The following is a 14631-nucleotide window of genomic DNA, read 5'->3' as shown; positions in this document are numbered from 1 at the left end:
GACCACCAGTTGAGCCTATGCACTCGTGCTAAATTCAATTTCTAACATGGAAAGTTGCCTTCCTAGTGGCAATTACTTCTTTAAGAAGAGTAAGTGAAGTCTAAGCCTTTACTCTTGAAGAACCGTTCTTCCAAGTACACAAGGCTAAAGTTGTACTAAGAACAAACCCAAATTCTTTACCAAAAGTGGTATCACCATTTCATATAAATCAAACTGTGGAACTGCCAGTATTCTTCCCACAGCCAGATTCTGTGGCAGAAAGAGCTCTACATACATTAGAAATCAAAAGAGCTTTAATGTACTATATAGATAGTTGTTTAGTCTTTCTAAATGGTTTAGTTCTATTTGTCGCTTTCCAAAAACCTCATACAGGGAATCCCATATCAAAAGAAGGTTTAGAACGATGGATTGTAAGATGCATCCAAACATGTTACATTAAAGCAAAAAGACAGCTTCTAGTTCTCCAGTATGGGATCTTTCATAGATTCACATGCTTGAATCATCCCCGTCGTCGAGGTGGGAGCCTCACAGTAAGTTTAAATAGATATAGCAGTAAGTCAGTAAAAATAAAACTAGTAGGCCCCAGTAGGCCTCATAAGGTATTTTACAGTCTATCCACTTTGTTTTGTGAAAAGACCCAAACTTCAGTCTCAACCAATCAGGATTCAGCCCCTCCCAACAGTCCCAACAGAGGCTGAATTCCCTCAGATTTTCTACCGCACGTCGTGTGAAGGGAGTCTCCCTGAGCTCTGCTCAGTTTTTTCCTATTTTCTGACTGAAGATTAGTTTTTTCTCTCAGGAAACTTGCTACAGCTCCACTATGTCTGAAAAGGCAAAAAAGGGTCTGTTCAGAGATTGTGACACCTGTGGGAAGAAGAGACTGCATGTTGATGACCCCCACAAGAAGTGTATTTATTGCCTTCATCCAGACCACAAGGTGAGAGACTGCAAAATCTGTCGCACCTTTAGTCCAAAAACCCTCAAAGACCGGGAGGGTAGACTTCTCTTATGGCTACAAAAACAGAAAGCCTTAGAGCATCCTTCCTCAGATGACAGCGAGGCATCATCACAAACTTCTCGCCCTCAGAAAAGAACAGGTGAGAGAAGCAGAGGGTCGGATGAACCACCAAGGAAGGTGCTCAAGAAGACAAGACAAGTCTCTATTGGGACGAAAAAGGATGTTTTTCATTCAAAGACATTTAAACATGGGCCAAAAAAGGTTCATTCAGAACCTACTACGCCTTTACACCAGAAAAGTACCTCAAAAAAGCCATCTCTGTCTCTGTCACCACAAAAAGAGGCAGAACAACTCTTTTCGGTGAAAAAACATCCGTCGACGACCACCCCGTCGACGACTGTGTCGACGGTAACAGCGACTACGGTATCGTCGACGTTCACAACGCCAGCCTCACCGATGATTATGACGTCGTCGCCGTTGTCATCGACGACGATAATTACGGCAAATTTTTTTAAGAAAGCTTCGTCGGCAACCACATCGTCGACAGCGGAGGCCTCCTGGGTTCACCAATCAACCAGGGCACTCCCGTCTACGAAGCACCTCTCAATGAGGTTCAAGAAGGCACTGCCGACGACGGCACCTACACGACCGTCGTCGATAAAGTACCCGTCGACAAAGAGACCGTCGATGGAGCATTCGCTGACAAAGGACCCGTTAGTAAAGACGCCGCCGACGACGGAGCCGTCGACGAGAGTACCGTCGACGGGAGAGCCGTCGACGAGAGACCCGTCGACGAAGGAACCGTCGACGAAGGAACCGTCGACGAAGGAACCGTCGACGAGAGAACCGTCGACGACAGAACGGGCCAAAAGAGAGCCGTCGACGAGGGAACCGCAGACGAGTGAACCGTCGACGATCATATCATCTACAGCATTAACAGTATACAAACCATCCACCTACCTGGATACTTCGCCTCACCATTCCTCGTACCATCAGGACGACTCCTCCAGATTCTTACCCCTTTCAATTATTAATATAGGGGACAAGGCGTCTGATATTCTTCCAATGCATACCTCACCAAGTAAAGTGTTGCCATACCCACCACAACATCTTTTAGAGGATGACGACGACGACACATACTCGCACGGAATGTTTGGGGCAGCTAGTAGCCCGTCACAACTCAATGTAAAATGTCAAGAGTTTGACGAAGAAGAGGATCAACAGTATCAGCCTAGTTATGCCTCAACATCTTATCCACAGACACGACAACCATCGCCCCTCGCTATGCCTAGCACATTAGTAACAGATCTTCAATTTATGTTGAAGGACTACTATAAAAGGTTTCCACCGTCAACTCAGTCCACGCCACCTAGACCTGAGAGCTACCAGACACCTCGGCAAGCTCATACTACTAGCCTTTCCGTAACGCCACAGGCTACTATACCTGTAATTAGCCAAACCCAGGAAACTTGCCCCTCATCGGACGACGAAAGGGAAGAGGGTGAGCTAAGAGATTCGGCGAATAGTGAATGGGATGATTACCTCGTCCCCACACCATCTCCACCGCCAGCAGGTCCAGTAGATTCTCCTCCAGAGGACATAGGTGGTTTCCATAATCTGATAGAGCGAGCGGCGAAACGTTTTGGCCTTGCAATTGTTTCTCATGAAACCAAATGTTTTTTGTACGACTTTAAAGAGCCATCAAAAAGATCTGTACGAGCCATACCCATTGTTGATTTCTTATGGCAGGAGGGTTTGAAGGCAATGAAAAACCCAGCAACAGTGCCTTCACAAATGCCAAGACTAGAGAAAAAATATAAGGCCCCAGATGATTCTCCGGCCTGTCTAGTCTCAAAGCCGAAACCTGACTCTGTGATATCACAGGCGGCTCAGCGACGTTCCAAAAACCCCTCCACACCTATTGCGTCTCCCCCGGATAAAGAAGGAAGGAGATTAGACAATATTGGCAAGAAATTCTCCTCTGTGGCCGCAGTCACCGTTAAGGCGGCTAATTCCCTCGCCATCTTGGGAAGATAAGATCGCCAGATGTGGGCAGACATGTCTGCTTTTTTAGATTTACTGCCAGAAGACGTCAAGGTGGAAGCAAAAAAGGTCTTGCAGGGGGGAGAAAGGGTCTCCGCAGAAATAATAGACCGCGCAATAGACATTTCTCTCACTGGCTTTAGACAATTAGCTGGTGCAGCAGTCCTGCGCAGACAAAGATGGCTAAAGGCGACTTCTTTCAGACCAGAAGTCCAGACTCGTGTTCTTGACATGCCTTTCGATGGAGAGAGTTTGTTTGGCAAACACGTGGACGACATTTTGCAGGCTATCAAGACGGATACCGATACGGCAAAATCCCTAGGTACCCTGCAGTATAAAAAACAACCTTTTCGTGGAGCAAGGGGTAGAGGTAATTACTCCTTTCGAGGTGGATACCAGCAATACAGGTCACAATATCCATCTTCCTCCAAAGGATCACGACAGCAATACCATCAGCAACAGCAGCATTATCGATTGCCTCCGGCCGCAGCTTACAAACACCCAGCTAGAGGACGAGGAGCTGCCCGGGGAAGAGATACAGGCAGGAAACAATGACCCGCTGATCATCTCAACGCTTCCCCACCAACCAACATCGAGGGTCGGAGGTCGCATCACTTCCTATTTCCCCAACTGGAAGGCGATAACATCGGACAGATGGGTACTCGATGTAGTGGCCAGAGGTCATACTCTGGAATTCACTCGAACACCACCAACTGTTCCTCCATCGGGCCCACCGCCTCCGAGGTTGAACCAACTCCTCAGGGAAGTAAGAATAATGTTGAGAAAAGGAGCAGTGGAACCAGTCCCTTTATTTCAAAAGAACAGAGGATTCTACTCCCGTTTTTTCCTTGTAAAGAAACCCTCCGGAGACTGGCGCCCCATTCTGGACTTGAGAGCCCTGAACAAGTTTCTGAAGAAGCAATCGTTCAGGATGGTAACTCTACAGGATGTCCTGCGTCTGTTAAATCCCGGAGATCGCATGCATCCCTAGACCTCCAGGATGCCTATTTTCATATCCCCATATATCGCAACCATCGCAAATTCCTAAGGTTCACAGTGGGAAGTATGCACCTTCAATTCCGAGTTCTGCCATTCGGCCTCAAATCAGCCCCCAGAATCTTCACAAAAATGTTAGCTCCAGTAGCAGCACATCTCCGCCAGTCAGAGATCCAGGTCTTCCCTTACCTGGACGACTGGCTTATAAAGGCACCCTCAAAATCGCAAGTGAAAAATCATATTTTCCATTGCCTTCAATTGCTACACAACCTAGGGTTCGTAGTCAATTATCAGAAATCTCAACTCTACCCCAAACAGGAATTGAATTTCTTGGGGGCAATTCTGGACACAGTCCGCAACAAAGCCTACCCATCTCACAAGCGGAAACAAAAGTTAACCTCCTTGGCACAAAGGCTCTCCAGAAGAAGGTTCGTTTCAGTCCACATCTACAAATCATTGCTCGGAATGATATCTTCATGCATTCCGCTAGTCCCAGATTGCAGGCTCCAAATGCGACCCCTACAAGAACAATTAGATATACAATGGACCCAGGTCAACGGTTCCTTCGAAGACAAGATTTGCATAACGCCTCCAATGAAGAACATCATGAGGTGGTGGGCGAATCTAACCAATTTGTCAAACGGACTGTCTTTTCTTCTCCAAACACCAAGTTACATAGTAACAACGGATGCCTCTCTTGCAGGATGGGGGGCACATTGCCAGGACCTGCAAATCAGCGGAATCTGGAATCAGAAAGAACGTCAGCTTCACATCAATTATCTGGAACTCAAGGCAATACACTTAGCTCTGAAAGCTTTCTTACCAAAGATACAGAGTTCAAGCGTCTTAATCAGGACAGACAATACAACCAGCATGTTTTATCTAAACAAGCAAGGAGGCACAAGATCCCTACAACTTTCGCAGCTAGCCCAACAAATTTGGACATGGGCCATAAAGCACAATATTTCACTCAAGGCGGAGCATGTGCCAGGACAAACCAATATTCTAGCAGACACCCTGAGCAGGACAGTGATTCCTTATCACGAGTGGGAACTAGACCAGAAAACTCTCAACAGCCTTTTTCTATTATGGGGCAAACCGAACTTAGATCTATTTGCCACTCTCGAGAACAAGAAATGCCAGTTCTACGCAAGTTGGCTTCCCCAAAAAGATTTGTGGGGGAATGCGTTTTCGATGAGATGGTCCGGAGTTTATGCCTACGCTTTTCCTCCGATCCCGCTCATTCCGAGAGTCATCAACAAACTGAAGGCGGAGGGGTGTCGCCTTCTGCTTATAGCTCCCAAATGGCCCAGACAAGTCTGGTATACGGAGCTCCTCATGCTCTCCGAACGACCACATCTACGACTCAGACAGAGCCCGACTCTCTTAACGATGCACCAGGGACAAGTCAGACACCCAGATCCGTCATCTCTTCATTTGTCAGCTTGGCTCCTGAATACAATGAATACTTGAATCTCAACATTTCCCCAGAGTGTAGAGACATATTGGCGAAAGCTAGAGCGGACACTACCAACAAAACCTATAAACTTAAATGGAAACGTTTTTGTATATGGTGCGCAACACAAGATATACATCCTTTGTCCTCTACTCCAGAACAGATACTTCCATATCTCCTGCTCCTTGCAAAATCAGGGCTTGCATTTTCTTCTATTCGGGTACATCTGGCAGCAATCTCCAGATACCGCAGATCTCCAGACAGAGTTTCTTTGTGTTCCACTAGAATCGTCAAACAATTTATGAAGGGCCTTTTTCGGGTTTTCCCGCCAGTTAGAAAGCCTCCATCATTATGGTCATTGAATGTGGTATTGATGCAGCTTATGAAAGCCCCCTTTGAACCGATCCACAAAGCTGACCAAAAATTCATTTCATGGAAAACAGCGTTATTGCTAGCTCTTACTTCAGCAAAGAGAGTCAGTGACATTCAGGCTTTCACTATCAAACAGCCTTTTCTCCAATTCACAAACTCAGGTGTCATCTTGCGCACAAATCCAAAATACATCCCAAAAGTTCCTTCAACGTTTCACCTAAATGAACCAGTTATCTTAAAAACCTTTTTTCCAAATCCGCAAACAGTAGCGGAAAAAACATTACATTCCCTTGATATTAAAAGATGTTTAAAGTTTTATCTACAGAAGACTCAAGCTCTCCGCCAGTCGGATCAATTGTTTGTAGCTTTCGGAGGAACAAGAAAGGGACACGCGGTGTCCAAACAGACTATAGCAAGATGGATTGGTCTGGCAATTCAATTCTGCCATTCAAAAGCAGGAAAACCGCTCCACACCAAGGTGAGAGCCCACTCTACAAGATCGGTAGCCACTTCTGCTGCATTATTTGCAGGGGTACCACTACATAGCATCTGTAGAGCAGCAACATGGTCCAGCCAACACACATTTACGAGGCATTACTGTCTCGAAGAAACGAACAACGTCGATACAGCAGTGGGGCAGGCAGTGCTGAGGCATTTATTCCGATAAGGTGAGCCTCTAACACATCCCACCACCACACTCAAGGTATGTTCATTATTGGTTCTTAGTCTTCTTAATAGCTACAGTGTGTTTTACTCTACATATCTGATTCAGATTGTTCACTTCTTTATAATGTCTTAGCTTGTCGTACTCTTCATCATCATGAAAAGAGTACAGGTTTTTTCTGCCACACACCTGTTATTGCTCTTCTATTCGAATGTCTATTGATGTACATATATTAATAGGTATGTGGTTTTTAAAGCTGAACTGATGGGATTCACATCATTTGTAAAATTACAAATAGAATTACAGTCAATGTAATTCACTAATTAAGAAAGCATTACTGCTCGTTATTCTGATTCAAGCATGTGAATCTATGAAAGATCCAATGCTGGAGAAGAAAATTAGTTACTTACCTGTAACTGCAGTTCTCCAGTATTGGTATCTTTCATAGATTCACATGCGACCCACCCTCCTCCCCTCAGAGGCTCCCCTATTATACAGATATTAAACTTCACACTCCTACTAGAAAATCTGAGGGAATTCAGCCTCTGTTGGGACTATTTGGGAGGGGCTGAATCCTGATTGGTTGAGACTGAAGTTTGGGTCTTTTCACAAAACAAAGTGGATAGACTGTAAAATACCTTATGAGGCCTACTGGGGCCTACTAGTTTTATTTTTACTGACTTACTGCTTTATCTATTTAAACTTACCGTGAGGCTCCCACCTCGATGACGGGGATGATTCAAGCATGTGAATCTATGAAAGATACCAATACTGGAGAACTGCAGTTACAGGTAAGTAACTAATTTTCTTTCTCCCAAAACACATTCTACAAAGGAAAAAGGTGCCACAATGGCTTTTTTACGGAATATACCAATGGCTGAAATATGTAAAGCAGCCACTTAGTCAACACCACATACTTTTACTAAACACTACTGTGTAGACATATTATCACACCAACATGCCACAGTAGGCCAAGCTGTACTAAGAACATTATTTCAAACAACTTCAACTCCAACAGGCTAAATACTGCTCTTTTATGGGAGGACTAACTGCTTTGAAGTCTATGCACAGCATGTATATCTGCAGCTACACATTCCATTGACCGGAAAATGCCACTTACCCAGTGTACATCTGTTCATGGCATGTTCCGCTGCAGATTCACATGCCCCCTCCCACCTCCCCGGAAGCATGTAGTTGTTTAAGTTACAAACATTTGTACATATGTATATACATTTACATTAGCATGGACATCTTTTACTTTGTACCTATATACTCTATCACTCCTTCCTTTACCCTCTGCGGGAAAACAATCTAACAATGGAGTTGATGCCCATGCGCAATGGAACCGAAGAGGAGGAGTCCCTCGATCCTGTGACTTGAAAACACTTCTCCGAAGAAAAACAACTTGTAACACTCCGAGCCCAACACTAGATGGCAGGATAATGCACAGCATGTGAATCTGCAGCATCTCATGCCACGAACATATGTACACTGGGTAAGTGACATTTTCCAAATATATATATATATATATATATATATATATATATATATATAACCTAGCTTCCATAGGTACAACTTTTTTTGTTTTGCCAATTACTTTAATTGCCTTTTGATGAATCTTCACAAAATGTTCCAAATTAGTACGCCACTCAGTTCAGCTGCTGTCTTGAAAATTTCAGGGTGATTCATCAAGCGGGGGCAGAGAAAAACATGGGGTCCCAAAATGCTTTTATCCCATGCAATTTCCCATAGGGATTTTGAACACAACTACATCCTGAACTGCTGGATGGAAATGACAACATATTTGACAGAAAAGTAGCTGTTTGTCAAGAAAGAGCCCTTTTTAGATCGAGCATAGCAGCTTGCATGCACTGCTTTTTCGACGTGTTGGTATGTATCTGGGCTTTTAACAATGCCAACCTCACGTCCATCACTATCACTTGTTCGTGGGCTTGCCTTTCAAAAATCCTTTGATGACATTGGTAAATGGTTTATGTTTGTCCCTCCTTGGGGCAGTTTTGTTAACGCCTTGGCCACCAACTCTGTTACATGGATAATTGCACTTTTGTCGATAATTTGACCTCAAACAAACTTGTTTTTCCTTTTGTGTCTCTCCTTATCACGAATGCTCATGGTCGCTGTGGTGCTTTGAATCGACTTGCTTATATCAACTGTTTTATTTTTGATGTTCAAGTTATATTGCATAAAAAGTCTGGTTAGAAGTTTATAATGCTAATAGCTCTAACTCAAGCAAATGCGAGACCCTTTGCATTGCAAATCTTCGTTGTTATTTGACGTAAATCCGTTCAATAGTTTTTGAGATAATGAAAAAAAGAAATATAGATATCTAGGGACATGGATTCTCTGCGGATCCAACCATCCCTGTGCTGATGTCTGATTGGCTTCCAACGTTTCAACTAGGAGGTGTTTAGTAGCCACTTTGGGACTCTGACTCAGCCAAGTCCCAAAACGAATGTTTTTATAAAATTTTGCCGCCAATTCGGCGAGAATCTGCATATCCACAGCAAATTTTGTTTTAAAGAAAATAAGCACAGTATCCCATGCTTGTTTAAAGATTAGCCCCCATGTGGGCCAGGTCCCGGGACATTGCAAATATAATAAAGTTGGGAGGGGGTGCACGTGGCCCCCATCCTCGGTGCTCTTTGAGCTCCAGAGACCATCACCTCCCCGGGCCTTTATGTAAATTATGGAAGGAGGCTGCTCAGATCCCCCCTCCTTGTGCTCCTAAGAGCCCTGGGGACAACCACCCCCAGGGCATTATTGGAAAATTGGAGGGGGGCCGTGTAGACCACCCACCCCACCCCATAGCTCAGAGGCACCCCAGGGACCACCACCTCCCTGGGACAACATATCTAAATAAATGGGGAGGGAAGGCCTTATACGGCCCCGGGGACCACCACCACCTGCCTGGGGTTTGCCTCTGAAAACTGAAAGGAAACTGAAAGGAGGGGCACCGTGCCCTCCCTCCTGGAGGCATTAATGGCCTTGGGTACTGCCACCCACCTAGGGCCAGCTCCCTAACTCCTGGGGTGCACACCCTTGGGAGATAGCAGTTTGCTTTCACTTGGCAGGAGCTTTGACAGCTCTTGCCAAGTGAGAGCAATCTGTAAGTCCGCTCCCAGCGGGTGGGGGCAGGAAAACGGATCCTGCTCACTGGGAGCAGACTTCATCTGTTTTCCTGCCCGCTGTCAACCTCCACTGTGCATGGTGGAGGATTGGATGCCTACGGTGGGGTTCGCTGCGGCCAACCGCCTGCTGCGGATGGCCTTAGGCAGTGTGCAGCATGGGGCTGGATGAGTGGGGCCAACACCCCACTGAGTTAAAAGCACCATAGAAATTCACAGAAAAAATAAAAGGTTACAGGGATGTTATAGTTAGGTACTGAATTTACACGCTCAAAACCATAGACATTTACCTGTTATAGTTAGCTATTTCAAGTAACCATAACTCATGCCCTAAGGTAACTATAACTTGCGTCTTCACACTCGTGTTTGCATGTGTATCCCAGAGTACTCCTTAGATAGCCTCAAAACAATATTTGACATCATATAAAACAAACATACTGGCATAGGCGTCTACTGGAATAAATCATTAATATTCATACTAGGAAGTGAGACCCCCATGGGCTACGCTCCTCCTACTGCATAGCATTGAACACAGTCATTGTGAATACCTTTGAATCAAAAACACATTCTGGGGAGGGAACCTCCAACCATAAACGAGTAAAGTAGAGGCTGAAGGCTCCCACTGGCGCAATCTTCCACTGTCAATGCTCAGAAGGGCAGCAATTTACAAAATGATAGCCCTCACTAGGTTTTGGTATGTATTACAAAATACTCAATATCTAATTCATAAGTGCTTAGTTAGGAAAATAGGCAACATGACAAGAGCGTTGATAAAGGCAGGAGGATCTCCATTCATAGTACTAAGGACACAACAGACTGCTGCGCTTTCAAACATTCCGAAATATTATGGAGCAGCACAATTTTAATGTACAAATGAATGGGTCTGTTCACCACTAGAAATGTAAGCATTCAAAATATTGCCGTATTCTTGGACTAAAAGGATACACTCTATGGGGGAACATTGCCATGTAACACTCCACTCACTACCGACACAATAGCCAAAACATGGAACAACCTGATCAAACAAATGGGGTGGGAGAGCAGATTGACATCCCCAGGAACCCATGAAAGCAATGGTGAAACTGTAGGAGTATCAGGAAATCGGATGATGCAGGCATCCCAACCCTGAACACATTCTAAAATGCAAATTGGAATGATATCTTTCGACCATTTTACAAAGCAATTATGAAATGAACAAGACACAATTGTTTAAGGATGTACAGCTCAAACATGCACTAACCACTGAAATTGACACAAAGTAACTAAAGAACACTCCAGCCTAGGAAGGTGATTGTTATATGGACAGCAACCGAGCAAAGCCATCTCACTAACATATAGCACACTATTTTAAATCCCCCCAAAAAACGAAAACTATACACCATGAGGATGAGATGGCAGTAATATATTGTTGAACTGGAGGACTGAATTTGCGAAGATGCTATTAAGATTCCCAAGAGAAATCTAATTTAATGCAAAATTTAAGCTGATGCAGTTTAAAGTGCTACACAGAACATACTATAAGAGAACACAACCACATAAAGATGATATGACCTACATGGATGCTGAAGGAAGGGAGCATTTTTCCATATACCTCAAGATTGAAAAATATTGAGAAATACTGGGAATAGATTGAAACTTGCTTATAGGCAATGATGCTGGCTAAGGCATTGAGAGCACTGTCAGGTGTCAGGGAGAACTTGGACCTAACTAAGTATCAAGAATTATTAGTAAATCAGGATTTAGCAAATGTTAAAATATAAATTGCAAAAAAATGGGTAGAGGCAGAACCACCAGCAATTTTAGAATGGGAAAGGAATATGAACTGTGGCATGGCTGCAGAAAAATTAGTTTACCTAGGAGAGGATACCCACAGAAATATCAGAAAATAAGGGGAAACTAGGAGGCTGGGCTCACAGGAGACTGAGGGCCTCATTATAACTCTGGCGGTCACCAGACCGCCAGGGTCACAGTCGAGGTTGGACCACCGCCCAATTAGCGGCCCGACCATGACATTACGACCATGGCAAAAGTGCCACGGTCAGACTGCTGGCACTGCCACTTTTCGGCCACCCTACACCTGGCAGTGGTACCAGTCCCAATCCGCCAGGGCTGCAAGCAGCGCTTCCCTGGGGATTACGACCCCTCTCTTCGCCGGCATTTACATGGCGGTTTCACAGCCATGTAAATGCTGGTGGAGACAGGGTGTCGGGGGCTCCGGGGAGGCCCCTGCACTGCCCATGCACTTGGCATGGGCAATGCGGGAAGTGCATGGGCAGTGCGAGGGCCCCCCTGGCCCAGCCCCTTTGCGCAGATCACTGTCTGCTTTGCACCCGAGGCACAACAGCATTGCAGCCGGCTCTATTATGAGCCGGCTTCAATGTTGTGCATTTCCCGCTGGGCCAGCGGGCGGAAATTGTCTTTTCCGCCCGCCAAATTCCTAATGAGGGCCTGAATCTCAGTATATATCCTATAAAAGGCACAATTTGTAATAGAGGACATTCATGACTACAACCCTCATTAGGAGGAACAGCTGTAGATATGATCCTAAAGGTCCTAATGAGGGGAAGAAACTAAGTCTGAGTGGGTGCAGGGGAGTTTAAAGCCATATTGATGCCTGATGTTATCTGAATGTAAAAAAAAAAAAAAAAAACACACACACCCAGAAGTCTCCCCCAAGTTCAGATAGCTCAGGTAAGCAGTTGCCAAGAAGGACAAAACATATTGAGAAGCATTTGCTTCAGGGATGCGACATGCTGAGTCGACAACAGTGTGAGTCAAGGAACAGCTTTGGCTCCTCCGCATTCATTGCCTCCAATTCATAAAAACATTCTGGACTGAAGTCTCTTGAAACAAAATACGGTTCCAGCTCACAATTGCTAGAGAACATATCACAAGTAAAGGAAGGAAATGTGGATCTTGGTATTGCAAGAAGATTGTGTGCTTTTCCTGTCTTCAGGTAAACAACACTGCTTGTGACTTCCAATGGTGGGTCTAATGCTGCAGGATACAGTAACATATCGGGGTATGTTCAGAATTGCCGCTTCCGCTTCCCTAGGGGACTCAGATGTGTTCCTTTTTTGTAGGGTTACTTGGAAACATTCTAAAGTAGACTCCTCTGTCTTCCAGCAGTTTTTATTCTTCCCTATATTTGGTGTTTGAAAGAGGAGTAGAGGAGTTTTGGGTCTGCTTTCTTGACTGGATTAAAGCATAGGTTAGGCACCACAATTCTAATTGTGTCTCCATCTACAGATCAAGGCAGAGATGAACGAGTTACTTACCTTCGGTAACGACTTTTCTGGTGGATACATTAGCTACCTGTGGATTCCTCACCTAATGAATACTCCCATGGCGCCAGCATTCGACGGAAATCTTCTTACTAGTCTCTGCACGTCGACGAGGACGTCACTCTAGCCCACGCGACGCCGTCTGACGTCATACAGGCAATAAGAGGTCCTCGACGACGTGCGGACGTCAGTACCAATCATTTTTTACGTGCATGAGAACAACCAGGCAATGCAATGAAAGAGCAAGGCAACATCCCATTACCTTGTAAAAATACACAACATTGCATGAATAACTGTAAATCTTTTATATATATATATATAACTCTCTCTTTTAAAAAAAAATATATATACACATCAAGTATATACACAAAGATATATACATATATATAAATATAATATATACAACATCTATTGCACCCTCAAAGACCAAGAGGAGCGTACTCAAGTATTACTTGGTAAGACCAGAAAGGCAACGGGGAGGCGGGTGGGACCGTGAGGAATCCACAGGTAGCTAATGTATCCACCAGAAAAGTCGTTACCGAAGGTAAGTAACTCGTTCTTCTGATGGATACAACTACCTGTGGATTCCTCACCTAATGAATAGAGTCCCAAAGCAGTACCACGCCCGGCGGTGGGTGCCTAAATGGTCAAACCAAGAAATCCTGCAGCACTGACCGTGCAAAATGGCCGTCCCTTCTAACCTCAGAATCCAAACAGTAATGTTTTGCAAAAGTGTGAAGGGACGACCAAGTTGCGGCCTTGCAGATGTCGACCATAGGAACACCTCTGGCCAAGGCCGAAGTGGCCGACTTAGCTCTGGTGGAATGAGCTCTAATGCCCTCAGGAGGATCCTTCTTTGCCAAAGAGTAACAGATTTTAATGCAAAGAACAACCCACCTGGATAGTGTTCTCTTGTGGACTGCCTTTCCTCTCCTCTTGCCCACGTATCCAATAAACAGCTGATCCTCCAGCCTGAAATCCTTTGTTCTATCAATAAAGAAGCTCAACGCTCTCTTTGGGTCCAGACGGTGCAGTCTTTCTTCCTCTTTGGAAGGATGAGGCGGAGGATAGAACGTGGACAAAGTAATTGCCTGAGCCAAATGGAAGGGTGAAACAACCTTCGGGAGGAAAGCAGCCTTGGTCCTCAACACCACCTTATCCCCATAAAAAGTTGTATAAGGGGGTTTTACTGATAAGGCCTGCAACTCACTCACTCTCCTTGCTGATGTTATAGCTATCAGGAAGACTGTTTTTAAAACCAAATACCTTAAGGGGCAAGAATGCATAGGTTCAAAAGGGGACCCCATAAGGAAAGTCAGGACCAAGGACAAATCCCATTGCGGCATAACGAATGGCTTTGGAGGATATTTATTTAGAAGACCTTTCAGGAATCTGATAACAATAGGGGATTTAAATAAAGATGGTTGGTCTGGAAGACATATGAAGGCTGACAAGGCCGATAAATAACCCTTAATGGTAGCCACTGCACAACCTTTCTGCACTAGAGACAGAGCAAAAGACAAAACGTCCGATAGATGAGAATGCAAAGGATCAATCTGCCTCTCTCCACACCACGCAACAAATTTAGACCATCTATTAGCGTAGATAGATTTAGTGGAGTGTCGCCTGGCCGCTAATATAACATCCACTACCTCAGGCGGGAGAGAGAAGGAACTCCGGTTGCCCCGTTCAATCTCCAGGCATGTAGGTGC

General features: G+C 44.8%; 1 protein-coding gene across 1 annotated transcript in view; it reads left to right on the top strand.

The window, feature by feature from the left end:
- Positions 1 to 14631, top strand: part of SYDE1 (synapse defective Rho GTPase homolog 1) — a 142032-nt gene that overhangs the window by 115100 nt on the left and 12301 nt on the right. The gene's annotated exons all lie outside the window — the stretch shown is intronic.

Source organism: Pleurodeles waltl, chromosome 4_2 (assembly GCF_031143425.1).
Source record: "Pleurodeles waltl isolate 20211129_DDA chromosome 4_2, aPleWal1.hap1.20221129, whole genome shotgun sequence".
NCBI lineage: Eukaryota > Metazoa > Chordata > Amphibia > Caudata > Salamandridae > Pleurodeles > Pleurodeles waltl.
Note: the sequence above shows the minus strand (reverse complement) of the source record. Positions and strands in the feature narration are given on the sequence as shown.